Source organism: Rhinolophus sinicus, chromosome 3 (genome assembly GCF_057876585.1).
Source record: "Rhinolophus sinicus isolate RSI-liver-muscle chromosome 3, RSI-T2T, whole genome shotgun sequence".
In the NCBI taxonomy this organism is placed as follows: Eukaryota; Metazoa; Chordata; class Mammalia; order Chiroptera; family Rhinolophidae; genus Rhinolophus; species Rhinolophus sinicus.
Window position 1 is genome coordinate 196,098,602 of NC_142503.1, and position 27,609 is coordinate 196,126,210.

Genomic DNA, 27,609 nt, shown 5'->3' on the forward strand with positions numbered 1-27,609 from the left:
TCGTAGCGATCCTATACAAAGCCAGGCATGGCCAAATGTTACCATGTCAGGGCTGGAAAGACCATTAGTGACCACCCTGGTCTAAACCTCACCCTGCCACGTTAGGTGGAAAAAATTGGGGCTCATCCCCCCAAGGCATGTAGCTGTGATGGGATGGAGTTGGGGCTGGGTGTCATCCAAAGCTCAGCTGGTATTTGTTCCTTGCAGCCCTGCTGAATTTGGAGATACACCAGAAAAAAACCCATTAACTATGAAAAACCTAAACACACTGGCCTTAGTCCCACTAATGTGACATTCAGTAGATACCCGGCCCCCTTACCAAAAACCAGGGTGCCATAGTTGATGGCCTCGAGTCCAGATATTTCCAGGATCAGGATATCGATGGGTCTCCTCCTCGGGATGAATACGGGAGCGCCAGGCCATTTAAGACGCAGAGGAGGTGGTCGCGACAAAGGTGACAATACCAAAGAGTGCCAAGCACCATGTAGTGCTCTTCTTTTTTGCTCATAATTCTCCACTGGGGGTAAGGCTCTGCCGAAAAGAGAAAGGCTACAGCAAAAGAGTGGAGGGTTTACTTATGTGCAAACAAGAGTCAGAGTTCAGTCTCAGCTGGGCAAGTGGCCAATCCAAAGTCCACTTGTCCTCCAAGGCGGCGTCAGGGAGAGGTGGAAACCCATTTGATAACTCAGTCCACTCACCTCTTTCCAACTCAGGCGGACAATGAGCTCCAGGAGGGCACGGTGCCAAGTAGCACTCAGGACCTCACAGGCTCCCAAAAGCATAAGTCGCCTGCCCAGCATGTGAGAAAGGCAGGGAGAGAAGTGGCTTTTTACCTGGGTCAACAAATATCAGGCCAGAACTCTGAGATGAAAATGCCTGACAGGTAGTCTGTTCCTAGTGTGGGTCTGGGCTGGAGAGGTGATAACTAATAAGGATCAAAAGACTGGCCATGCTTGGTCCCCAGGTGTCCCCCTCTGGAATGCCACCGCAGTCCCACCTGGAGCATCAGAGCTCTCCGTGAGCCTGTTGTCCAGGCTGGACACCACTGGTGCATTGCCGTTCCTTTCCTTTTCTCTCCTCTGCTTGGCTTCACTTCCCTTCACTTTCCTTTTCATTTCCCTCTTTCTGGGCTGACTTACAACAGTGGCTCGAATCAAGTATAAATTGTTTTCTGTCTAGGTGCTGGTAGGATCAGAGACACTCGCTAGATATATTGATCATTCTTAGCCATGTTTCCTTATGCCCACTCATCCACCCATCTCGCCATCCATCTCTCTTACCACCCACCCAGCCAGGCATTTATCCATTCTCCCCTTCAGCTCAGATCAGCAGGCATTTCCTGAATCACATATAAGTGCCAAGGACCCATGCAATAGACTCTGGCAATGAAGATGAATATGACCTAGACCTTGAATTAGCGATATCACTCAAAATCTAGAAGGCAGACTTGTGGTTATGTCTTGATAAGTGCCATCAGGGCTTAATAAGGGCTTGATAAGGGCAGTGCCTGGGGTGCATTCTTTCAGTGAGGCAAAGTTGGCCATTTGAAGAGAGACGGTGGGCAGGAAGCATGAAGTTGAGGGCTGGTAAGGTGAAAAAACAGAGGTATGAAGAACTGCCAATAGCTGGATATTTCTAGAGCATGGCATGTGAAGTGGAGAGTGACAGAGCCAAGACTACACAGCTAAGGAGGTTCCAAGTCAGAGTGGAAAATACAAGCTACCAGCCATTCCAACACATGTGTGTTTTAACCCGATCCTGTCACGCACCTAGGGTGACCAGCTCTCCTGGTTTGCCTGGAACTGAGGAGATACCCAGGATACAGGACTTACAGTTTCAAGGCCAGTGCAAACCAGGATGCAGTGATCACACTGCACATGTACTGACCTGTATGGTGGCAGAATAACGACCTCCCAAATGCCCACATCTGAATCCCTTGAACCTGGGGAGATGTTGCCTTATATGGCAACAGAGGCACTTTGCAGATGTGGTTAAGTTAAGGATCTTGAGATGGAGAGATTACAGCAGGCTCTGGAATCACCAAGGTCCTTAGAAGGGAAAGAGAAAGGATGCCCAGACTCAGAGATATGATGATGGAAGCAGCAGTCAGAGTGACACTTGCTGGAGGAGGCTGCAGGCCGACGGGTATGGGCCGTCTCTAGAGACTGGAAAAGGCCAAGGACAGATCCTCCTCCCGGGGCCCAGAGGGATCTCAGCCCTCTGACACCCAGAATTAACCCTGTGAAGCCCACTTCGGACTTCTGATGTCCAAAACAGTAGCAGAACAAATGTGAGTTGTTTGAAGCCACTAACTGCATGGCAATTTGTCACAGTAACGACAGGAAACCAGTGGACTCTGCTTCTCTAAAGGTACATCTAAGAGACAGGGGCCGGCATGCCTGGCTGCCTTTCCATCGCCACTGGGCACACCCTGGTGTCTGACAAAGTGCCATTGCTTTATTAGGTAGAGAAGGGGTTGTGGGAAGGACCAGAGCTCACTGAAATGCCGTCCACTTGTTGCTCGTCCAGCAGGGCTGGATGCCGGCAGGGGCTGGCGTCGGGTAAACGTCGGGTCCTGCCTTTGCCTCCTCTGTGCTAAGTCCACTTCCCTGGACCCTCAGGTTCACGTTCTTCTCTAAGATAAACTAAATAATTTGGATTTATCATTTAAATTTTACAAACATTTTAAGTGTTCTTAAGTGATCATGCCTTCACAATGTATTTGTGGCTGAGCATGTATTTTCAAACGGGAGGTGACATCACCCCAAACAGGTTAAACGGGTTCTTGGGAGAATGGGGAAATCTCCCCCTGTGTATGTTTAAAGCACAAACATACAGACAATACATAAATAGATACACAGTATATCTGTGCTATTAACATTACATGGGGTGCAATTAGAAGAAAATGTCAAAAATGTATCCTTTCGAGTATTCTATTGAAGAGAATAAAGTTGAAAACCACTTGTCTAGTGAACACATACCACATTATTGTTATCCATTGAAGTATTTTCAATGGCACAGGCAAGACGGCGGAACAGAGAAAGGGAGGGAAATTGCTGAAGTCAGACTGACAGAGTTTAATTTGATCCTTCCACTCGGCTATATGGTCCGCACCACTCTGAACGTGGTCTCTTTATCTGTAAGAAAAAGAATTCACTTCAAATTGTTGTTATTAGTATTTCATTATATAATGTAGATAGGAGAGAGAGAGAGAGAGAGAGAGAGAGAGAGAGAGAGAGAGAGAGAGAGGAAGAAAGAAAGAAAGAAAGAAAGAAAGAAAGAAAGAAAGAAAGAAAAGAGAAAGGTGGGAAGGTGGGAGGGAGAGGAGGGAGAGAGAGAGAGAGAGAGAGAGAGAGAGAGAGAGAGAGAGAGAAGAAAGATCTAGAATAAATTTACAGAAGCAGACGTAGATGCTATGGAGATAGAGATGGACATAGACATAAACACACAGCTGGCACAGAGCACATTCCACAGTGAGGACGTTTATTTTCTTTCTAAGCTTTTTGCTCCTTTCAAAACGTCCTCTTGGGACCCTTCTCTTGCTGTCTCCCACCCAGCCTACTCCCCCTGCCCCACCCCCAACCACCACCACCACCACTGCCACATATTTTTAAATACACGTGTGGAAATCAACATATGGAAACCTCTAGCTTCATTTCAGCCCCTGATTAGTTGAGACTAAAACATGTGGGTTTGATTATTCCAGAGCCCAGGAAGCAGACAACACAGGGTTCGGTTGACCCGTTGACCAATGATAAAAGTAAGGCCCACAGGGCGACTTGCCCAAGCTCCCCCTGCTGGTCAGTCATAGTGCTGCAACATTGTCACAGGGTTTCTGGCACCTTCCAATACCATGTCCAAATGCAACAGGAAGCTGAGGGTTCAGCATAGTGGCTCTGTTTTCCCGGACATACTCGTACCTGCATTATTACTACTTTGTCAACATAGACACTGCTTATGATCCCAAAGACGGACCTAGTGCAGAATCACCCCATCTGCCCACACTAAGAAGTGATACAAGAAACAACGCCATGTAGCTTGTTGGTGTTAGAATAAGGATCCTGTATCACGACATAGTCTTCCCTTTCTGAAGATCCACTGCAGGGAATATGTATCCAGACCAAATAAAGGGGATACAAAGGCTTCCTAAGGACATTTTTTCTTCTTTAATTTGGTGACCATTATGGGTTGTAATTCATGTTTTCCTCTTTGCTCGATCTATAAGGAAACTCAGAGTCAAATCTGTGTTATATCCCTAACATCGATAGAAGGTCATTCTTTCTTTTTTTAAAATAGATTTTTTCTTTATATGTCTTCCTGCTCTGCTCCTCTATCCTTTACAGACCCTGACAGGCTAAACTGCTCTCGGAGAGACTCACACCAGTGTCTATTCCTAGTGGAAGACCAGTGCTGTTCTCCCACTCCCCTCATTTCTGACTCCAACAGGACCGGTAGTCTGCCTTTCAATAGCACACGTAGGTCAATATCACACTTAGATCGGGTCCAGCAGCGACCACTTGGGCTTTGCTTCTTATTAGATTCCTGCCTTCAAACACTGATTACTCAAAGCTACACAAAAGAAAATACTGGGCTGAACCCCGGGAATAAGTCCTGTTCCCATTTCAGACCAAATACTCAGTGAAGGAGACCTTGGCCACTCAATGCAGGTGTTGTTGAAACTGAGCTGAATGGACACTCTAGTTCTGGATCCCACACACTACTTGGTGGGGGTGGGGTGTTGGCAAGTAGACAGAGCAGTGCAGGCTTATAAGTGCTGTGGTGGGAGAGGAGCACAGTGGGGGACATGCCCCCAGCTTAAAGGGATCAGGCATTGCTTCCTGGAGCTCAGGCATTTGAGCTGGATTTTACAAGACAGGAAGTTGATAACTTATATCTACATAGAAACCTGCACACGAATGTTTATAGCATTTTATTGATAACTGCTAAAAGTTAGAAGCAACCGAGATGTATTTCAATAGGTAAATGGATAAATAAACTGTGGTCCATCCAGATAATGGGGTATTTTGGGTCAACAAAAAGAAAGGAGCTGTCAAACCGTGAAAATATATGGAGGAACCTTAAATGCATATTAGTAAGTGAAAGAAGCCAGTCTGAAAAGACCATATACTGCAGGATTCCGATTATATGACATTCTGGGAAAGACAAAAGTATGGAGACAGTAGAAAGAGCAGTGGATTCCAAGGGTTTGGTGATAGGGAATGAGGAATTAAATGAACAAAAAAACAACAGAGACAAACAAACAAACAAAAAACCCTACAAAAGACAGACAGGAGTAAAATCATTGTCAGGAAGAAAACACGTTCCACTCGTTGGCAGCAGTTAAGTCCGTACATTTATGTAGACGTCCACATCCATATCTCATAATAGTAAAAATTGTTATTAACCATTTATATTGTTTCTTAGGGATGCCATAGAAAAATACCACTAACTGGGTAGCTTAAAACGAGAGAAATTTATTCTCTCACTGTCCAGGAGGCCAGAAGCTGATTAGGGTGTTGGCAGGTGTGGGGACAGAGCCAGGAGTGCAGTTTCCAGGCTCTTGGCCTCACGTGGAAAGGTGCTGGCTCAGGTAGTAAATGGCCATCAACTGTGATTGGATGGCCATCAGCTGTGGCTAGTTGGCCATCAGCTGTAACCAGTGAGTCATTAGCCACTAATATAACTGCCATGGCTACGCTAGCAGCAAATGGGGGGCTAGCAAGAAGACGGTGGCTGAGCTAGCAAGAGCGGATTGCAGTTAGCAGGGCGGATTGCAGCTAGCAAGTGGGGTGGGTTGGCAGAGAGAAGTGGACGGCAGGTTGCAGATTGTGTGGCTCCTCCTTCCTGTGTCTCCAACCCAGCCACAAGCGAGACTATAGTGGTATGACTCCCCTATCTATGGCTCCATGGGTGTCGTGCAGGAGACCCTGCTCGCTGCGCCATGTGTCGTGCTGGGCGTCCGGCGGGGTCTCTGGTCCCGCTCCCCTCATAAGAACGCAGGATATGGTGAGGCCAAAAAGGAACACCCACGGAGCCATAGATGGGGGAGTCATACCACTATATTCTTGCTGGTGGCACTATAGTCTCACTGGAGGTTGAATCCACACTGTCCACAACCCACCATCCTAACTGCAATCCACGCTTGCCAGCCCAGCCACCACCTTCTTGCTAGCTCCCCATTTGCTACTAGCGTAGCCATGGCAGTTATATTAGTGGCCAATGGCTCACTGGTTACAGCTGACGGCCAACTAGCCACAGCTGATGGCCATCCAATCACAGTTGATGGCCATTTACTACCTGAGCCAACAGCTTTCTATGTGAGGCTGAGAGCCTGGAAACTGCTTTTTGGGGTTCTGTCCCCACAATGGTGTTCCTGTTTGGCCTCACCATATCCTGCGTTCTTATGCAGGGAGCGGGACTAGAGACCCCGCGTGACACCCTGCAAGACAACAGGGTTGCTTAACTTGTTCTGAGGTTCTGAGGGAGAATCCCTTCCATGCCTCTCTCCTAGCTTCGGGGGGGGTTGCTGGCAATCCTTTGTGTTCCCTGGCTTGTGGCTGCATCACCAAGATCTCTGCCCATCGTCACATGGCCTTCTCCTCTCTGGGTGTTTTCTGCCTCTGTGTCTCTCAAACCTCCATTCCCATCTCATTTCTTTTACCTGGACACTGGTCACCATTTAGGACCCACTGGAAATCTAGGATGATCTTATCTTAAGATCCTCAGCTCGATTACATCTGCAAAGACTCTATTTCCAAATAAGATCATGTTCACATGTACTAGGGGTTAAGACTTGGTCATATCTCTTTGGGAGACACAATTCTACCTACCATACCATGTACAGATGAGCAAAATGAGCTTCAGGGTGATTAGGTGACTGGCCCCAAACACAGCTAGTAAGTAGAACAACGAAAGGTTGGAAGTCAGCTCCTTTGATTACAAACTCAGATCTTAGAGATTCTTATCTCTGGATGTGACCTTTGGTTTGGAGCTAATGTGGAGACAGAGCCCCAGAGAGCAGTTTCCAGGCTCTCGGCCTCACGTGGAAAGGTGCTCACTCGGGTAGTAAATGGCCATCAACTGTGATTGGATGGCCATCAGCTGTGGCTAGTTGGCCGTCAGCTGTAACCAGTGAACCACTGGCCACTAATATAACTGCCGTGGCTACGCTAGCAGCAAATGGGGGCTAGCAAGGGCGGAGTGTGGATTGCGGATCATGTGGCTCCTGCTTCCTGTGGCTCCAACCCAGCTGCCAGTGAGACTACAGTGGTATGACTCCCCTATCTATGGCTCCATGGGTGTTCCTTTTGGCCTCACCATGTCCTGCGTTCTTATGTGGGGAGCGGGAGCAGAGACCCCGCATAAGTCCTTGTATGACAATATTGAATCAATAAGTTTAATCTACAGAAAGTCCTATTAGCTGCATGGTCCTGCATATAAATATGGTCTCCCTGAGTTTATTTGCCTCTTTGGACGGGTTGCCCAATGTCACCCTGTTCCATCATTCATTATCATTTGCTTGCTAATGACCCATATCAGTTTTGTGAGCTGAACTGGGGTAGCCACCAGCATCCAGGTGGGGTTTCTAGCTGCATCCATATTCAGTTTACGTGGGAGAACTACTCACATTATATCTGGCGCCTGAAGTCTAGCTGCTGATTAGGTGAAGTATTTTCTACACCTGAGCACATAGCCACCACCCCTCCCCTCCCCTCCCACAAATCCCAGGGACTCTTTCTGATGCTGTGTTCACAGGTGGGTTTTTAGCAAAATTAGTAATGAGATCTTGCCTCCAAATCCCTTTTCCCCAGTGAATTCACTGAGGGAATCAGCTGGTCTGAGGAGAGCTCATGTGGCCTGTGTTTTTCTACTAATGTTGAAATTCTACCATCTCCTTGCTTTGCCCTTCTACCTGCAACCACCCACAAAGACACCACTCACCGTTAACCTGTCTTTTCCTGTCTCACTAAAGAATTTAACGATGGCTCTAGCCCCCGTCCTCTCTCCCTCTGCCTCAGACTCCATGCAGAACTCACTTATAGAAAGTCAGACTACAATTGTGGAGATCAATTTGTGCTGTGGTCTTTCTTTTAAAATAATTATACGTTATTCTCTAATTTTAATATGAGTTCTGCTTCTCTCCCCTTTCCCAATAAACAGTGTCTAATCTACAGGAGTCAAGTCAGTTTCCTGACGAAAATGACAGGTGATGGAACCACACCTTCTGCTTTGGGGACTGTGACCCCCTTTCAGGCTGACACTTGGCTCCCTCACATCCTGCTTTGCCTTAATCCTAAAGGTAAGAAATAATTATTCCCTAGACAGGTAGTGTCTGAGTCATTAAGGAAAAAGAAAAAAAAAAAAAAAAAAGAACGAAAGTAAGGTTGGAAGGGATAATAGGAAGGGTGTGGATTTTGTGTTGCTTTCTCTTTTTTTTAAAGTTTTATTTGTAGAATTTTAATGACTAGATAGTAGGGTTCCCTTTTATTTATCTATTTTCAAATTTTAATGAATACTCCTGGCTATAATTACCTAATTTCTATATTTAAAATGACTAGACACTCACAGTTTGGAGCAAATTGTATCTTAATGTGATGGTATTATATGGTATCAAATGCTGTGAAGGTATGGATTAATCAATAAGCAAATTCAGTTCGCATGAGCTGCAGTCAGTTTTTTAAATTGAGCAGGCATTGACAAAAGTGAGAATGAGGTTTGCTGCTGTTCTCCTAGGATACAAATCTACCATGAATGGTTCATTTCTCCTCTTGTTTCTTTATCATCCAGGGAAAAGGCTTCACACTGTTAAGAGTGGCCATTGTAAGCAGGCTCGCTCCTTGTTTCTCATCGGACTTCTCTTCTCTACACAGTGTCCATTTAACATGAAAAAAGGGGTCTTAGGGCTCACTCAAACCATTTAACTCTGGAAAGTGCACAGAAAATAAACACCAGGGCATACCACTTCAAACAATTGTGAAAAATAATATCCTCCCCTCTCATGGGTGTGGGTTCCTCTTTCATTCGGGCATCTCCACTTCTAAAGTGACTTGTGCTATTCAGTATGATAACAGCCACTGCTGCACTAGGTACTGTTTCAGGTGTTGTGCCAGGTGCGTCACCCACATCCATTCTGACCCTCAGCATTGTTGCATAGTGTGGACTAGTATCCCCAGTCCACACCAACATTAGGAAACCCAGGTTCTGAGACATCCGATTACATGTTACAGTCATATGGTCAAGACCTGAGCCCAAAATAGGCTGATACTTAAGCTTTACCCCTGCCACATCCTACTCCACTACGCTACTTTGTTGTTTATTCGTTTCTTTCCTTTTGGAGTACTCACACCAAAGCTTTCTTATGTTCTGTTAGAGCGGAGGCTCATTGCATTAAGAAAGGCAATTGCTTAGACCTCCCCATCTTTTGCTGGAGGTTAGAGAGAAGCAATCATGGACGTCTTGAGACCAGGAGGCCCAGGAACAGGTGATAAGGGTCCAGGTGAGACCAGAAAGGGCAGGAGGTGAGGTGGCTAATGGACACCCACCATCCGCCCACAGGGAACCCAGGGGGCCTGGAGGCTCAGAATCGTTAGTCAGGCTAAAAGAGCATTTTCAATTATCCCAGGGGAGAGCCATTTAGCCAGGAAAATTAGGCCATTTCAAGTGACCATATTTTGTGTTAAAACCAAAGGGATTCCTGGTTCAGCTCCTGCCAGCTTCCTTAACCTTGCTGGGTAAAGAAGCTGATGAGGGAACATAGGAGTCTCCACTTGCCCTTGGGGACCAGAAAGGATGCCTACAAGGGGTTCCTTGACAGCCCCATGGAGGACTACACTCATTGAGGAGGGGAGTGTGGGGAGGGGGACACAGGGCAGTAGCCATCATTGAATGCAAAATGATGAGGTTACAATAAAGTTGAAGAAGGAAAGAGGAGAATCACAGGGTGGGCAGAGACTGTCAGTCACAGGACGGTGCAAAGATTGGTTCGATGAGACAAGTCCAGGCCACTCTGGGGGACCCACCTGGCTGCAGAGGAGAGGGGTTGGGGCAAGGGTGCTGGAGACAACAGCCCCTTACTGAGGCTGGAGGGTGCCAAGGATCTAGCATGACAAGTGTGCATGGGAGAGTCTTTAGGAAGATGGGTCATACGTCCCCATAGGATGATCTCTTTGCATGATAATTTTAATTGCATTTCAAATTACAATTATATTTAAATATATAGAATGCCTTTATGCATTTTCAGGGTGACCTTTTCAGACGCTCCATGACCCAGATAGAATCACATGTCCTCCAGGAAGTTGTCTGTGACGTGGCCACATTCTTCTCCCTCTGCCAGCATTCTCTGGATAATAACAAAGTTGTGTTCTGACTTCTATGTAGACCTCGTTTGATGGGAGAACGACAGCCACGGCTCCTCTGTGAGCTCTTGGGGACAGCGTTCTTGCTGTGGGATTTCTCCAGTTGCCCAAGAGACCCTGCTCGTACCACTCACCAGCTACATATGTGGTTCCCAGTGACTGACTCTTTAAAAATACTAGATTTCTTGCTATAAGGAAAGCAAAACAAAATAAAACTTTGTCATTATATATTTGAAATTTCATTTTTCTTTAACTTAATGTCTTCACATTTTTAGTTGAACAATTTAAAACTCTTTAGAAATGACCTCTACATCAATATATACAAATATCTCTATATATCTATATCTGTATCTATAGACATAGATATAAAACATCATTAAAAAGGCCTGTCTTTTTACCTAATACAGCACTTCTGAATTTACAGAAAACTTCCAGAGTGATTTTCATTTTTTCCTTCACAGTAAACTGGACGTATATTTTCTGCCCCTTTGTTAGGTGAGGAAGCTGAGGCATAAGAGAATGGCCAAGGGGGAGCCCAATAAACCCCAGGAGAGAAAATGGGCCCAAGTTACCTAACATCAAACTTCATGCTCATTTTGCAATAATACACTGGCTCTTGTTTTTTCAAATCTTACAGTAAAAGCACGTACAGCTGCATATACCTAAGGACGCTACCTGAAAACCCAGGGCAGTGGAAGGACAGACACCCACCCATTGGAGCTGAGGGAGGGATGCTGGAGGCAGCGTGAGGCCCAGATGCATTTCTCACCCTTTCTTCTCATCTAAGAAGTAAAATTTGTGGCAAGGTGTTGGGTTTCCCTTAAGTCCAGTTCAAGTGGTTGCAAAGAGCTATGCGTATTCAGGAAAAAGCAAGGATGGTAGAGCCTCCCGTAATTTTTATATCAAAAGGTGTTGAGTATAAAATGTTCAAATGTGAAGACCAAAGTAACTGTTGGGAACACCATATTTTCAAGTAAAGCTGAAACATGGGAAGAAAACTCAAGCCAAGAGAAGAGTAAGCAACAATTGGAGATAAAGTTTCAGTGCAATTTACCAGCTCAAAAGGACCTCACGGTGAACCAGCTGAGCTGGAGGTAAAGACACTGCCCAGGGTCACTGCCTTCTGGGGCAGGAGAAAGGCTGTGACTTCTTGAGCCAAAAGGAATCTTTTCTGGTTTGGTCGTTCCGTGGAGACGACAGCTGGCCTCGGGCTGCACGCTGTGAGAAGGATATATGTAGATTTGAAGGCATTCAGCCAAGGGATCCAAAAATACTTAAAAGAAGAGTGAGATTACCTTTCATGGACAAATATAAAGACCAACTCTACGTACTTATCCTCAATGACAACAGAAGGAGACCAGAAAAGTAATTGAAGAGTCATGAAGATCAAAGGACTAGAGGACTTGCTCTCTCTGGTACGAGTCTAGAATTGCACAAATCAGAACAAATGTAGGATGCTAAAATGCAGGTTGCTTGACAGAAACACTTAAAAAAAAAAAAAAGAAGAAAGTTATTTTCCTAGGAAGAGCTTAGAGTTGGGGGACCACTAAAAAGCTACTCTTATAAACTGTAAAAAATACACATGGAAGGGAGGAACCATGTGTGTTCAGCAAAAGAATAGCTTAGAGGGTCTCCTATAGTTCCTCATTGCTTAGTATGACAATGTGGCAAAATAAAAGCTCTATTTGTGTTGATCAATCTTGAATGCATCTACAAGCAGAGCTCTGGTAATAGAAAAAGGACCCCTAAGATTCTTGCATCCAGCATAGGATATAGAGTACCTCTTTAGAAGAAATTCTGGAATGAACCTCGAACAGAACATGAGTACAATTCTGAAAGCATGAATTCAGGGATATCCAAAGGAAGAAGCCAAGAAATCAGATTGGTGGGGAAGAAGACTATTTTTAAGGCAAAGTCCTGCCTAGTTAACTCTGTAGTTGATCTCAAGGGAGACCATTAAAATTTTGTTCGAATATATATATATATATATATATATATATATATATATATATTTCTATTTATTACACACATCCATTCATGGCAGTGGGAATATAGCAGAAGTGAGAAGAAACTCTCTAAGCAGTAAACTCCATACTGATGTCTGAAGGTTGACTAAGAATTAAATAAGATTAGGAAGAAAGCAGTGTATGAAAAGGCTGAGACCTGGAAGGAACAGAGCCCAGTGCAGAATTAAGAGGGGTCCAATATGGCTGCAAGGCCCAGAGTTGCAAGACATGCAAATGCAGAATTATTTAGAATCCAAACCAAGATCTTTGTGAGCCATGAGAGAGTTTTGAACATTGCCCTCACACTAATAAGGAAACCACCAGACTAATCTCACGTAGAAAATTGACACAGTAAAGTTTGTATTTTACAGTGACCATCCTGGCTATTGGATGGAGAATGGATGGGATTGGTAAGACACCAGAGGAAGGGAGATACATTAGGAGCTTGTTGCAAGAAGTCTAGAAAAGAGGTCATGACAGCCTTTACTAAGAGAGTGATGGAGACGGGTGGATTGGAGAGATTGGAAAAAAAAAAATTAAACTATTGTAAAGGAAGCTTCCAGAAGCCTTGTCGTTTAATTGGACAGGCAGGTTGATGTTCAGGGAAGAATCATAAAGATACGTAGGTTTCTCATGTGGACACCGAGCTTGTGATGCCATTGATTGGAGAACACTGAAGTGGGAATAATGATTTAGGAGTGTGTAGGTAGATGGAAGTAAAATCAGTTTGAAGGTATTGAGTTTGAGGGCTCTGTGAAACAGCCAAGTCTCAAGACAGACATCACGTACATGCATGGAAGGTTCTGGGGTGTAAGGAGGGACCGGGCTGGAGATGCAGCTCTGGGAGGCACCACCATATGAGTGGTTAGCGCAGCATGAGGACACGATGGATTACCAAGACGCAACGCAAGGAGGTGTTATCATGATATTTTAAAATGACATATGGCCAACCTTGAGAAACATCAACACGTTGCGGCTGGTAGTGGGAGACAATCCTAGAAAGGAGACCCAGAAGGAGATTTGAAGAGGCAAGAAGGGAATCAAGATCGAGTGCCATGGTAAAAAGGCTCTATTATGGGTGAGGCTTTGTTGATCCAGAGATGAATAAGACAAACATAGCTTATTTAACTGCCCAGAGAAGCCAGCAAGATTTTGGAGAGAAAGGGCCATTTGAGTTGTCTCTTGAAGGCTAAAGAGGAATTTGCTGGAAAAAAAAAGACGTCATATCAGTCAGGAGGGACTCCATGTACACAGTCAAAGAGTTGTGGCCCAACGTGACTTGTGTAACGAATGAGAGGCAATTGTGTGTGGCCTGTCCAAAGGGGTCTGAGAGGATGAGGGACATGCACGGATGTGGAGCTGGCAGCTATGCCAAAGGGCTCGGTTTGTTCTTGCTAAAGAGGGAAACCCTCAGAGCTTTATAAGAAAGTGAGGAACATGTATCGTCCTGGTTTAGAATGAGTTTAGTAGCTGCCCTGGAAACTACAGAGCTGTGCGAACCAGAAGCTATTTGAGAAAAGGGAATCAATTAGATGTTAATTGATTTATCTATCAATGCAGGAGGTTCGGGGTAGGGCTGGCTGGAGCTGGGAATCACCAGTGACGTCTTGGTGCTTATCTTGGGCCTCTGCGTGGGGATTCTTCTTTTCTGGGGAGGTTAGAAGGAGACAGTTTTAGAGGTGGGTGAATATTTCCGTTAGGATGAACCTGATTCTGACAATTGCCACCCACTTAGGCATTTTCATGAATAAACAAATGAAAAAAACCACTGGGCAGTAGTGTTGGCCAGATGCCAAGAATTGAGCAGAGATGATGAATTTCTGTTTGAATCCCTAAAGTTGAGTCACAGATCCCAGCCCATCGCCCTACCTCTGTCAGCATCATCAGTATCTCAAGGTCTTTGCATGGGCTGGTGACTGCCTTCTACTGAAATGAAGATCTGGGTTCTAGGAACTTCTCCCATGTGATCTATCCATGTTCATGCCAACACTGGGAAATTACCCTTTGAAAGGCGCAGTCACTTGCCCCTGTTTAGAGTTTAAAAACGGCTGAACCAAATTTCTAACCCTACTCATTGTGGTTCCTGAGAGGCTTTTTTTTTTCTTTCCTTCTTTACGTCAGCACTCTCTTCCTCCATTGATCACACTTAGAACTGAGAATGATCTGGCAAAGCAGTTGCCTGACCCTCCTACTTCCTGGCTTTTTGGCTTCTTGAATTGCTATGGACCAAAAGAGAGGCCAAAAGTTAGTGGTGGGGAGCAGAGGGAATCTGTCCCTGCATGACCACTGTGATGGTTCATGCTGACAACAATAAAAACCCCATCTCAGTGCCTGGTGAGACTGTACTCTAATTACATATTTATTTATCAATGAATAAGCACCTCTCCTTCTAGAAGTTCCCATCAATAGCTGAGGAAGAGGTAGTGGTTGGCATGTGGAGTCCTTCTTTTCATTCCCCAAGTGACAAGGCAGTTGCGATGCTACAGATACGGAAATGAAGCTTAATGATTACATTTTTCCAAGGTGCCATCTCAATCTGGGGTTCCAAAGACATGTGTACTGCCCAAGAATCGTTTGCACGTTTGCCTCCTTCGTTACACAATGAGCAATTGACAAGAGAAAGCTAAGTCTTCCACCTCTGGGTCCTCAGAGCTGAGTGGTGCTGGTGACGCCGAGAACATGCTCGCTTGACGCTCACGTGGCAGCGAGAGGCTGCTATTTCTCAGGCATTTGATTGGACCCGGGGGTTCCAGTAACGATGTTAATCACTTTTGTATCCTCCCCTGATTCTGCTCATAGCCATTGTTTAATTTTAATCAGCTTTTCCTTGTGAAAAGGGGAGTATTCTCATACCTGTGTTTGTGAATGTAGAAACTCAGAATCTAAGAATGCAGCAGACCCACCTGGGTTCACAGGGCTTGCTAAGTGGTAGACAGGGAATTAAATCCACAACTTCTAATCCTTAATCCTACGTGGTATACACGCATATCATGCAGCTCCCAAGATGAATAAGAGCCTACTTGCACCCGTTGGAGGGTTGTGATCTCAGAGAGGTGATGTCAGAAAAAGCCAGAGATGTGCCCCCCTGCTCTGGTGCTTGGCATATATCTGTGAGTTCCAGTTAAGAAGTCGCACTTTTGAATGGCGTAACTTCCTGCTTGGGGAGGAAAAACAAATAGGTCTGAGAAACGGTCAAGTCATCAAGAAGCTGACTGTTTCTTTGATGGTCAATAGTTTCCAGCATGTTTATTTATCTCTGTTCACCACAGCAGTAAAACGGAGGCTTCCAACCCCAGCCAGAGATGGTCCAGCAGATCCTTGCACAGTGTGATGTCCTGGGCACGACACCACCAAAAAGTGGGTAGGAATTAAGCGGTGAAAAATGCCAGCATGGATTATTGCCATAATTGCTTTCTGGAAAACAAGAAATCTAATTCCCAGTAAAATGTCATTAGAATTTGCCAGGCCCTCTGATGGGGAAAATAAAATGCCCTTCCTAGAAATTTCTCATGCTCTGTGGTTTCTACAGAGATTCCGAAGACTCTGCAAAGAATGATAACGCGGTGATATGATTTTGGAAACTTGGAACAGATGTTAATTTCCCTGCTTCATCAAATGTCTGTGGACTCTTCTTAAACAGACAATAAACTGCAAAGCCTACACCGATTTTTTTTTTTCTTTTTAATTTCTATGAGAATAATGGCTGTAGGGTCACTCAGCCTGGGTTTAGTCCTGCCACTTATTTAAGGTCACAAAGCCCTGATTTCATTAGCTCTAAAATGGGGCTAATCTTACCCCTCTCCTCATAGGTCTGTCAAGAGCTTTGTACACATGACTCCAGGTGAACCACTTAGCCTCATGCGTGGCACAATACATGTTAGCCGAGACTGTGATCATAACACTCGTGCTGCTTCCCGTCTTGTTTAAGCAGGTGAGTTACAACTGAGCTGTTTGACTTCAATGACTCTCCTTTCTTCTGTGTCATTGCTTCCTTCCTGAATTGATTGACTTGCTGTGAGTGGAGAGAACACTCTCCAAAGGCAGCTTTGTGTCCCCACAAAGCCCACCAATGGCTCAGCAGTAATTTGTACTGCTGGATAAATGGCCACGGCCCTGAACTTTGCAGGGAAAGGATTTGCGAGTGGAACTACTGGGTGTTGACGTGTAGGGCAGGAAGACTCAACTCCTTTCTTGTGATAATTGAAATCGTTTCAATTCATTTCCTTCGTGGTTGGACAGAAACATGTTTTCAATAGAGAGCAAATCTTGAGGGAATCCATTGACCCGGGGAAGTCCTATAATGCGTGAAGTTAATGGACAAAAAATGATATTCATCTTCAGTTTATAATAGCATTTTCTTCGGTGGGACCTAAACTTAGGAGAGAGCTGCGGTCGGAGTGACTCCAGCACCACCGGCAGACGCATGACCTTTGTTGTATCTAACAATTATGGGATCTATGGTGAAATAAAATAAAAACCAACACAAGTTTTGACACTACGATAATAAATTATAAATTATGGAAGTCTACGCCACCGAGGATCTTGTAAACAACAGGCTGGTCTCTTAGCAACAGGCCAAGGAGAGCAGGTTGTTGATAGGAACGGAGCAGACAGGATTATTTTGCAGTGATTACTACCGAGGATGTGGAACAACATTTTAACACCTGTGCGAGGCCCCTTTTCTGCCCGGCCCTTCTTTCCCCAGTGGCCAGTCCGGGCAGAGGGCCCGAAGCTGTACTAGGGTTTAAGAGCCACGTCACCACCAGCCCAGGTGCCCAGGCCCCAAGAGAAGACAAAAGAGACATGGGCAGCAGGAGTCGGGGGTGGAGGGAGGATGTCCCTTGTACAAGAGACAGAATTAAGCATCAGAATAAACATGTTCTCGTTAGATATTATCTGAAAATATGACTCTGAACGGGGACTCCTTTTTCCCTGCCCCCACTCGTTGGCTTTACAGTCTCACTTAGGGTGGTTGTCATGAAGGAATTTAGACAAGCCTTTGACAATGTGCCAACATGGTTTATTTTTAAATGTTGCACCGGAAAGTACCAGAATGTTAAATTGGAGCAAAAAATGTTGCTTGGAAGAATGGAGGGGTGGTGGTCATGCAGACATTGGAGGAAGCGTGGTGGGGCTGAAGCTTTGTACACTTCAATTAACAGAGGCAGTTGGGCTAGAGCAGGGGTGTCCCAACTTTTTTCAACGTTTTTCACCAAGGGCCCTATGCGGTAAAATACACAAACAGCCGGGCCACTCACTCGAGGTGAAGTACATATTGCCTCACCTGGTTTATTTAAGTAAACTAAATATATTTTTGGAATTTGCTGCGGGCCAATTAACAATGGATTGCGGACCGCAGTTGGCCGGCGGGCCGCAGTTTGGACACCCGTGGGCTAGAGGATTCAGTTGCCTTGAAGCATTTCTTAAAAGTGTGTGTATGTGTGTGTGTGTGTGTACGCACGTGTGCATTTCTCAATTGCAGAGCATTTTCAGGGTTCAGGTGGAGAGAGGTTTTCTTTAATTAATTAGATGTTTACCTGTTGCATCTTCCCTCAGTGGTTTAGACAATCAACTGCCCACGTGTTATAGATGAGATTCAATAAAGTCTCTTAGAGTAGAATTTTTCTAAAAAAAAACAAAAAACCCTAGGATTCTTAGTAACAAATCACTTCTCTTTCTGTGGCAGAAATAGCTAGTTCTGCATTATCCAAACCAGAGTGAGTGACATGCCATGCCAACTTAGAATGTTAAGAAAATACCCGCCCCCAGTTGCGCAGGGGTCACGTAAGCTGTGTCTCCCTCCTTAATACTGACTTCATGCATTTTGTTGTCTCATAATACAAGTGGCTGCCGAAATTATGATGACTTTGGATTGATCTGGTGTGTCATTTTAAACTTTTCATATGTATACATTTACAATTTCCGAAGAAAAAGAGAGTCTCCTGCCATTCCCCAGGGTCTCATTTTTGTTCAGGTTCCTCTGATATAATGGAAAGTGGCTCAGAGACTTTCGAAGTGATTAGCGCCCATCCAGAGATTTAGAATGTATTTGTGCTTAGAAGCCATCTGCCAGGATGGAGTTCTGTCTGGGGAAGTGCCCTGGCCCCAGTGGGAAGGGGCTCTGGGTTTGTAAGATGCTCATCAGGGCCCCTGGGTATGAGCCCGTTCCCCTGGTTATCTCTGGTATCCACCCAGCGTCTCCAGCAATGAAGGTACCATTGTCTCTTTCTGCAGGTGGAACATCAGGGACCAGCAACATCAGCTAACCTTCCCAAGCCCAGTGTCAAAGCCCAGAGCCCAGGAGGAGCTTCAAACTCCATGCTGTCCCCACTACTGTGACCTGCCCTGGAGATAGGCCATCGCCAGGCTCCCTGCATGGTGCAGTCTTGCTTTTGTTTCATCTTTTATTTTCTTTTTAATTACGAAAGAAATACATCATCACACATTGCCATGGAAAATCAACAATACACAAGATATAAAGTCATAAGGCAAAATCTCCCCTCACCCCTTATCTTAGGCCCCCAAAAGTACTATCCACCCCACTCCCAATATCTAAGCAGATCTTTTTAGAGCTGAATTTCACTCGCTGCAGGGGAGTGTTTCTATAAAGAATAAGCTTGCTTTTCCTCTTTAATTCGTTTATAGCTGGTGCATTTTAAAGAAATAAAAAGTAGCCCATGTCTTCGGTGTGTGTTAGTTTCACTTATCTTGTCATCATATTGTGGAGAACACTAAGTGCTTTGAATTGCACCCCCCTCCCCCCCACACACACTCTGTCAGACTCTGAGTCACCCAGTTGTACTTGTCCAGAGCCCACCAACCTTGAATCCGTGGAAATTGGAGTCTGATTTCATAACTGAGCACGGAAGCAATTCTAGCAAGTTCTGAAATCTCCCCTTTCCCTGTTGAATCAGAAACCTGCATTTTCACAAGATCTCCAAGTGACCTGTGTGCGCACAACAGGCTTTGGGAGACCCTGCACCCAACTCAGGAACACAGCTTCTTCAGAGAGAAGACAGAACGATTGACGAGGCATCAAGAGCCGCTCAGACTTACAGCACAGGCTCCTGGAACTCAACAGAAATGCACCACTGGACGGCTGTCAGCTCAGACCCTGGCTGCTGCAAGGAAGTTGAGAACTGTTTCTCCTCTGAAGAGGTCTGATTTCAACTAAACTACCGCAAAAGCTGTTGGGACAGATTCCCACCTAGAGCCCTGAAGCTCTGCTGAACCTCTGAGATGGCCTAACTGACGCTGCCTTGCGTTGGGTAAGAGCTGGGGCTTGGCCCAGGCACAGAGCAAGACCCAGCCGGTTTCCTCGCCCATCGGTTTCCTCTGGGTGGCTGGGTCCCACCTCCTGCTCACTGCCTTGTCCTGTGCAAGCTTCTCGTTTCAATGCAGCACGTCCAGGCTCTCTGGTCCCACAATGCAGCGCTCTGGCTGGCAGGAGTTCAGCTGAACACTAAACGCTTGGCTCCATTTCAACACGGCTGCCAAGATTTGGCAACCAGAGAGTTGCAGGAAAGCAGCAGCCTGCTAAACCCTTTCACATTTTTAATTAGATCCACACACCCATGTCTTTGAGCTATCATAAATATACAGATGACACAGAGAGTATTATTTGGGGTTAAAAAAAAAAAGGAAGTAAACCCTCTACAATGATATGCCTTACCTTACTAAAATAATTCACCTATCATTAGTTTGAGGGCCGAAGAGGAAAGGAGAGCAGCGGAATGATACTTGCTTCAGTAAAGCTATGTCTGATGGGACTCTCTGCAGGTTCTGAAAAACACAGGTCTCAGGCCGCCCTGCTGGCATCCTGGGCTATGAGAACATCACCAGAAGAGGGCATTCTTGGCAACTGCTCAGCCTCCTGCAACCCAGCACTCGCAGGGTGGAGTGTCTTAGGAGTTGCTGTCACCGCCACCCCACCTCTTGTGCTTGCTGATAGCCTAACCATCCCACAGTGCTGTGAGTTTGGCGCCTGGGCCCTGAAACGCAGTCACTTTGACATTCAACGTTGCTTTAATATTTTCGTCACTTTATCTCCTTCCGTGCTTTGTCTTTGGGCCTCGTTCCCTGCAAAATCATCACGGCTGCTTCTTATTTCTTCTAAATCTCTGGCCACAACAAACACGCTCAGCTTCTGCTGCTCAGAGCCACGCCTTCCCCACCCCTGGGTGATTTTGCAGTTCGGGAGAGGTGAGAAAATTCAGAGCTTGAGCCCAAGAGTCCTAAGCTCCAACTCTGGCTCTGCCCTGTGGCTTTGGACACGTGGTTTCAAAGCCCCTTGCTTTGGTCCTTTCATCTGAAAGATCCTGAGACAGTTCTGACCTGTAGAACTGGCTCTGGGGGGTTCAAGGACACCCTAAGTACCAGGCTCCTAACACAGTCAGCCCCAGCACCTAATCTACTAGTTTTGGGAATATGCATGACAGCAAGAGTGCTTTCAGAGGGTCAGCTGACAAAGGACGGCAGTGTTGTTGGTTGGTTGTTCTTAAGAATTCTTGGTCCCCGTCCTGCCTCTCCCTTCTTCTGTGACAAAGATGGCTGGAACTTGTTGCAAGCTGGAGGTGAACAGGGCTAGGCCTGGGCCTCTGCATTCATGTGCATGCCCTTAATTTTAAAGACATGTTCAGAAGGAAATGAAACACTTGAAATGCCAGGAAAGAAGCCTCTCTGGCCGTCCCATCTGAGAAGTTTATAAATAGAACCATCGCCAGCATCAAACGCTCTCTGCACTAAGACACCAGACGCAGGGGCTTTGCGTCACCTATTTATCACAAACTCCTTGCACACCATCCAGCCCCTCCTGGAGGAAACCACAGCCCCCTGTGCACGTTCAGCAGCGTTTGGTCTTTTCCCGTCCTTCTTTGATTTGTTTTCTTTTTTCCATGTGGCTTGAAAATTGACCATGTTTTCCTATGACATTTCTATTGTACTTTTCCTACAAATAGGACAGCTAGACAAACTGGGATGCCTGGGTCTAGATAATTCTAGGCCCAGTGTGGAACTTTCAGCAGATGCAAAGGCTGAGAACAGGCAGTGGCAGGCAGGCCTTGGCTGTCTCGTTGTTCCCTGCAATCCTTTGCAGTCCCTAGTACCTTACCTCCCCGTCCCCCACACCACCAGCTATGGGGAATTCTTCTTAATCAGGAGGAGAGAAAGGATGCAAGCTACACACACACACACACACACACACACACACACACACACACAGAGACAGAACCGCTGAGTGGTGAGGTTTCACCTGGAATAGAAGAGAGCAATGACAGCGCAACCTGGGAGCAGGTTAAGACCTAAGCATCTCCAAGGCTGTAATCAGGCTCCAAGAGGGAGAGTATGCTCCCTATTGTTATGTATTTATACAAGAAGAAGCAACTCATTTCCATAAGAGTAAAACCATGTAGAATCTGGATAATGTCCTTTGTGAAGTGAAAGGTGTGGCAGTCAACCCTGTTTCGTGAGATGTCACTGGCTGCCGGCCACATGTGATTCCCACCCATGCATTGAGGGCAGTGCAGTCCTGACACTTCCTATGACTTTTGTGGAGTGGGCGTGCTGGGGAGTGTGAATGAACGCACACATTGAACGTATTTAAGGGTGTATTAGTCTGTTCAGGCTGCTATAACAAAATCCCACAGACTGGGCGGCTTCCACCACAGACGTTTATTCCCTAACGGTTCTGGAGACCAGAGACCAAGATCAAGGTCCTGGCCTATTCAATTTCTGTTGAGAGCACTCTTCCGGGTTTGTAGATGAGTACCATTTCTGTCCTCCTGTGGCCTTTCATTGGGTACATGCATGAGGGGAGAGGAGGGAGGGAGGGAGCGAAGGAGGGAGAGAGAGAGGGAGAGAAAGCAAGCTCTCCGAGTCTCTTCTTATAAGGACACTAATTCTACGGGGTCAGGTTTCCACTCTTATGACCTGATTTAACGTTAATTACTTTCTTGGGGGGTCTCATCTCAAATTACAGCCACATTGGGACCTAGCGCTTTACATACAAATTTGGGGAGGGGCACAAACATTTAGTTCATCACAAAGCATTTTGTGTATTACTGCAAGGAGAGGGAGTCAGATTGGGATTCCACACTCACTCAGCAGCCTCGCAGCTGGGTGGCCTGGTGCAGACCAACTAACCTCTCTGAGCCTTGTTTTCCACAGTTGAAAAGTGCAGCTAAGCCATGGTTATGAAGAAGAGGTGAGGTAACGCATGCACAGGGCCAGGCCCAGGGAAGTACTCCACAAATGGATGCAGCTGTGGTGGTTGTTGATACTGTCGTTTGCTATTTGGTACTATTATTTATTAACACCATCCAGGCAGCCTCGTCCAAAATGCTGGCTTAGAACTCTGCATCATAAATGTTCTCTGTACTGCTGCTTGCGTCTTTTACCCTTTATCACCAATGCTCATGGGAGACCCCGAGGCAAAGAGGGAGTGTGACAGTATGTGACAGTGTCTTCCATGGGGTCCAGGGGAAATAAACATGCTCAGTTCCAGCGGAGTGACTCTACATGTCTGTAGTTGCTTTATTAGTGGAACAGTTTCCATGAGTCGTTGACACCATTTTGAATGAACACAGTCGTGACCACCTTGATTGAAACTCATGCATAAGGCAAATGTTCCGCAGGACAAAAGAAACAAAACCGTTTTCTGGATGGGGAGTCCAGAGCTAAGATCACAGCGCCTGGCATTGGCAGAACAGGGATGGAAATGCAGCACTCTGCGATTCCAAGCTGCCCCCTCCTGCCTTCGTCTGCAATCGTAACAACAGCACTGCCAAATAAGCATCCCAGCTCCGTGCTTGGGCAGGAAATACTTATGCCCATGTTCCTGCTCTCAGCTTTACGAGGGTCCTGTTGAGTTAGACTCGGGCTCATCCAATAGCTCGCCTCCATGCTGCCTGTGGCTGGGTGTGGGTTGGGGCTACAGATTGAATTTATGTCCATTCAGTGGTGTTTGCTCTGGGTCCCCGGCTGCAGTGGGCTGGCCACCCGAGGCACATTAGGACATGCATCCAGAGAAAAGGAGACACATCTAAGGCTTCTGATTGTGTCATATCCACTGACATTCCAGCAGCTAAGCCAGGTCACGGCCAAGCCCGATGTCAGAGAGTGAGGAAATAAACGGTGCAGAGCGGTGTGGCTGCAGTGGGGAGAGTGAAGTTTAGCTGAACAGCAACCAGACCCTTAGGCATCCCCTGCAAAGAAACAGAAAACCAGAAGAGCAACAGCGGCTACACCTCTGTTATCAGCGGGCCTGCACACCCCCTGTAAGGCCTTTCTAGTGGTTCACAGCCCACAGCATTTCTGACTCGTCGAGTATCAGTTCTGGTGGATCAGTGCCCAAGCCTCACTGACTTCAAAATACTTTCACTATCACCCTAGATTATTAGGATCCAAAATGATGCCAGAAAACACGAACTTCCCAGGGACCGGCCACCGGCACCGATGAAACTCCACCCTGAACCCTCATAATTCCCAAGGCTGAGCCTCGCCCTGCTACAATTGTGACAGGGACACAGGTTTCAGAGTCGGGGCCTTAGGTCTTTGGGGAATTGTGGCTCTGGCACTCCCTAAATGTGTGACCTTGGGCAAGCAACGTGACCTCTCTGAATCACAGGTCCTTAGCTGGGATGCTCATGGACGACCGTGAAAAATAAGTGAGTCTGAATAAGCTAAGCCAGGACCTAATTTAGAGCACGTACGCCCCAAATGATCGCCCTCTTCCTTCTGTTTGACAGTTAGAATGACCCTATGAAACTGTCAAAAAAGAATCCAATGTTGCCAATTTCATATAGCTCAACCTAATTGATTATAAAACGCTTATGGGCAAGTGTGGTTTTTTCAAAACTCTGTCCCCTGCCATCCTGAGTGTTGAGTGAATGTTGAGCATTGGAGCAGAAACACCCACAGTCTTGGTTTCATTCCAGTGGTCAGGCGGGAGTGGTGGGATTGCAGAAGGTGCACGTGGGGGGGTAGACAGATGAGCCCCCATTCACTGGCTTGCCTTCCACTATGATTGACATGCTAACTGCAAGCAACGCTGTAAGGAGGGCGTGGACTTGTGCAGAGCGGAAAGGGACTGGGGCCACAGGAGAAAACCTGTGCCTGTTCCCTGGTATGGGGACAAGACCGTGTGTTTTGGAATCAAGCAGATATGGAGGTTTTAATCCCAGCTCTTCCAAAAACAAGTATGAAGTTTGGGGCGAGTCACTAATTTCTCTGAGCTGCTCATCTATAGAAACAAGATAGTTCTAGAAATACTGCTGCCATCATGGAGGTTGTCTAGATAACAATGTATAATACAGAGCCCACTTCCCAGGAGGGGCTCAGCCCCCTTGGTGGCCCATCACTGTCCTCCTTGTGCTCCAGGCCAATCCTGGCCTTGGCACTGAGAGGAGGGAATACTAAAATAACACAGAGCAACAGAATTCCAGGGTGTCCAGACCCTCCTGGTGCAGACTTTAAAACCGCACCAGAGGGATTTACCAGGAAGCGAGCTGGCATTCCCAGAACAAGCCATTTCAATTCCCCACACTAGTGCTGTAACAGCCAGAAAGTTAGCTGCAATCCCGCCCCCTGGACACCACACAAACAACACAGGCAAGATGTGAGCAGGGGTGGAGTCTGGGAAAATGCGGGGAGAAAGCGAGATATACAATGACGACTGTTACTATACATGGAAATTAATGTGTGTTATCCCTTTTAATCTAAGAATGAAAGGATCTATTTTTAGGATCAAAAATAGATCCTTTCTAACATAGGAATAAGGTGGCAGGATTAGCATTTCTTCACCTTTAGACAGAACAAAGCCTTTGACAAATATTTATTGAGCACCTACTCTGTGCCAAGCAATAAACCAGGCACAAGGGCCAACAAGGCGAAACAGGCAAGGTCTCTGCCTCCCAAGAGCCATATTCAAAGTCTGCACCCAAACAGAGAGGAAGGGAGGACCAATTCTAGGGGACGTTGTCTTCACCTGGGGGACGAAGGTGAAGGAGACTCACGGGAGACTCGTGCAGTGCGGCAGAGATGCCCCTGTCCAATGGGAGTGCAACCCAAGCCTGACACCAATCAGATGTCTGCTAAGTCTCCATCAATTAATGACAGTCATTAAGCTTCAACTGGGAATTCATCATTGTGCTAGAAATTGCCCTCTGTAGAAACAAAATATAAAGTCTCTCCCATCCTCTCCAGAGTTGGGAATCTAGCTCAAAAGATTGGATTAACACATGTGCAAAAACCACAGAGAAGACAAGACAATATTGTCTTTATTTCATTTCGTTTTTTATGTAGTCCCTGTCTTTGGACTTCCACTGGGGAAGGAGTTTGAGAGACTCCTCTGCCCTGAGTTAGACAATGAATGGCCGGAAATGGAAGTCAAATACCAAGAAAAGGAAGATGGGTTATAGCATCAGCTCACCACCAGGGATTTTATTATGACTCCACCTGAACATGTTTGCCCCTGAGTTTCCTGGCAGCCAAAGGGAAAACAGGGTCAATTATAAACTTGTGTTTATATTTTTGTTTTGTTTTTTAAGAAAAGAGGACACATACCAAATCCTCTAGGGAGAGCTAGTTAGCATCATGGACAAAGTCCAAAACACTAGCTTTCTGAATAAATGCCTATCAAATTCCATATCACTGTTTTGCATAATGACTCTCAATAAAACACAGAGATGTAACAAAACACAGCTCTACGGAAGTGATTCGGCAAGGGGCTGACTAAAGTGGTCCAAGTCGATAGTTTTCCAGGAATCTAACTTGATTAAAGACCTTAACCAACATGGTGACTTATATGAGTTTCAGGTGTGCAATTCTGTAATACATCATCTATACATCACACTGTGTGTTCACCACGAGGCCATCTCATTTTAAACTGTTGCTTGGATTTCAGGCATAGCTTATTGAGAAAGCTTCCTTAACCTCCCATCCAGGTGACCCTTCTCTGGCAGTCCGTGGTCCCCTGTGTTTACCAGTCAGTGCACTTGCTCGATGGGGCTGTAATTATCCATCTCAATCACTATGTCCCTTACCAGACATGCACTCTCCGAGGACTCGTCTCGGTGGTCCTTGGGTAGAGCACAGCACCCATTTCACTGGTTATACACCTTCCATAAATGATGTAGTTGGTGCCTCTCTACGTGGTATAGACAATGCATTAGACATCAACTATTCAAACCACCATCATCACCTCCAGAGGCCCACAGGGAAGACATGGCGTACTTGACACCCGGTGCTGAGTGTTGGTGGCTCACACACTGATATCCAGACACTTGCCTCCCCATCAAATAGTCCCTCCCTGGCAACATACGACCTTTCATCTGCCCCCTGATTGTTTGGCATTTAAATCCCATCATCCTATCTGGACAGTAAGCTCCTTGAGGACAGCAATCGTCTTCCACGTTTCTCGTATTCATGTAGGGAACAGAGCAGTGCTTTACACATATTAAATATGCAATATGTGTTTGCTGAATTATTAATTCAATAGCAAACTGCCAGAGAGTTTTCCACTTGAATGCACGAACATAAACATACGCATGGGAATACAGTTAGCCATTTTCCTATGATTTAATTTTATATGCATTCCATGTATATTCCTACCAGCTAGACTGGCCTCCTCTTAGAAGGAAAAAGGGTACAAATCAACTCATCTATCAATTAAGTCAATTAAGTCATATTAATAACTAGCCTGTATAGTGGATACTCTTTTTCGTTTCGCTTTTATTTTTTTTATTTTTCCAATACAGCCAAATGGCTCCTCCCCTCTGAAATATAATAGGAGATGGAGACCCCTAAAATGTTGCCCGAAGGGCATGGTCAACTGGGGAAGGAGAAGAGTCACATGTGACCAACGTTGGCGAGGGCAGGTATCTTTGGGTTATTGTCTTTTTAAAGCTGAGACGTTGCTCAGAGGTCATCAAGCTTTTTCTTATGAAAGGGGGGATAATAAGTATTTGAGGCTCTGGGGGCACCAATCTTCATCACAACTGCTCGATCCCACTGCTGTAGAATATAAGCAGCCACAGACAACACAGAAATGAATGCTCATGCCTGTGTTCTAATAAAACTTTATTTATAGACATTGGGATTCAAATTATACATAATTTTCACCATGTGTCATGAAAAATTAATCTTTCTTTGATTTTTAAGAACATTTACGTAAAAAACATTCTTAGCTCAGGAACACACAAAAACAGGCGGTGGGCCAGATTTGACCCACAGGCTGTAGTTCTCTGACCCCT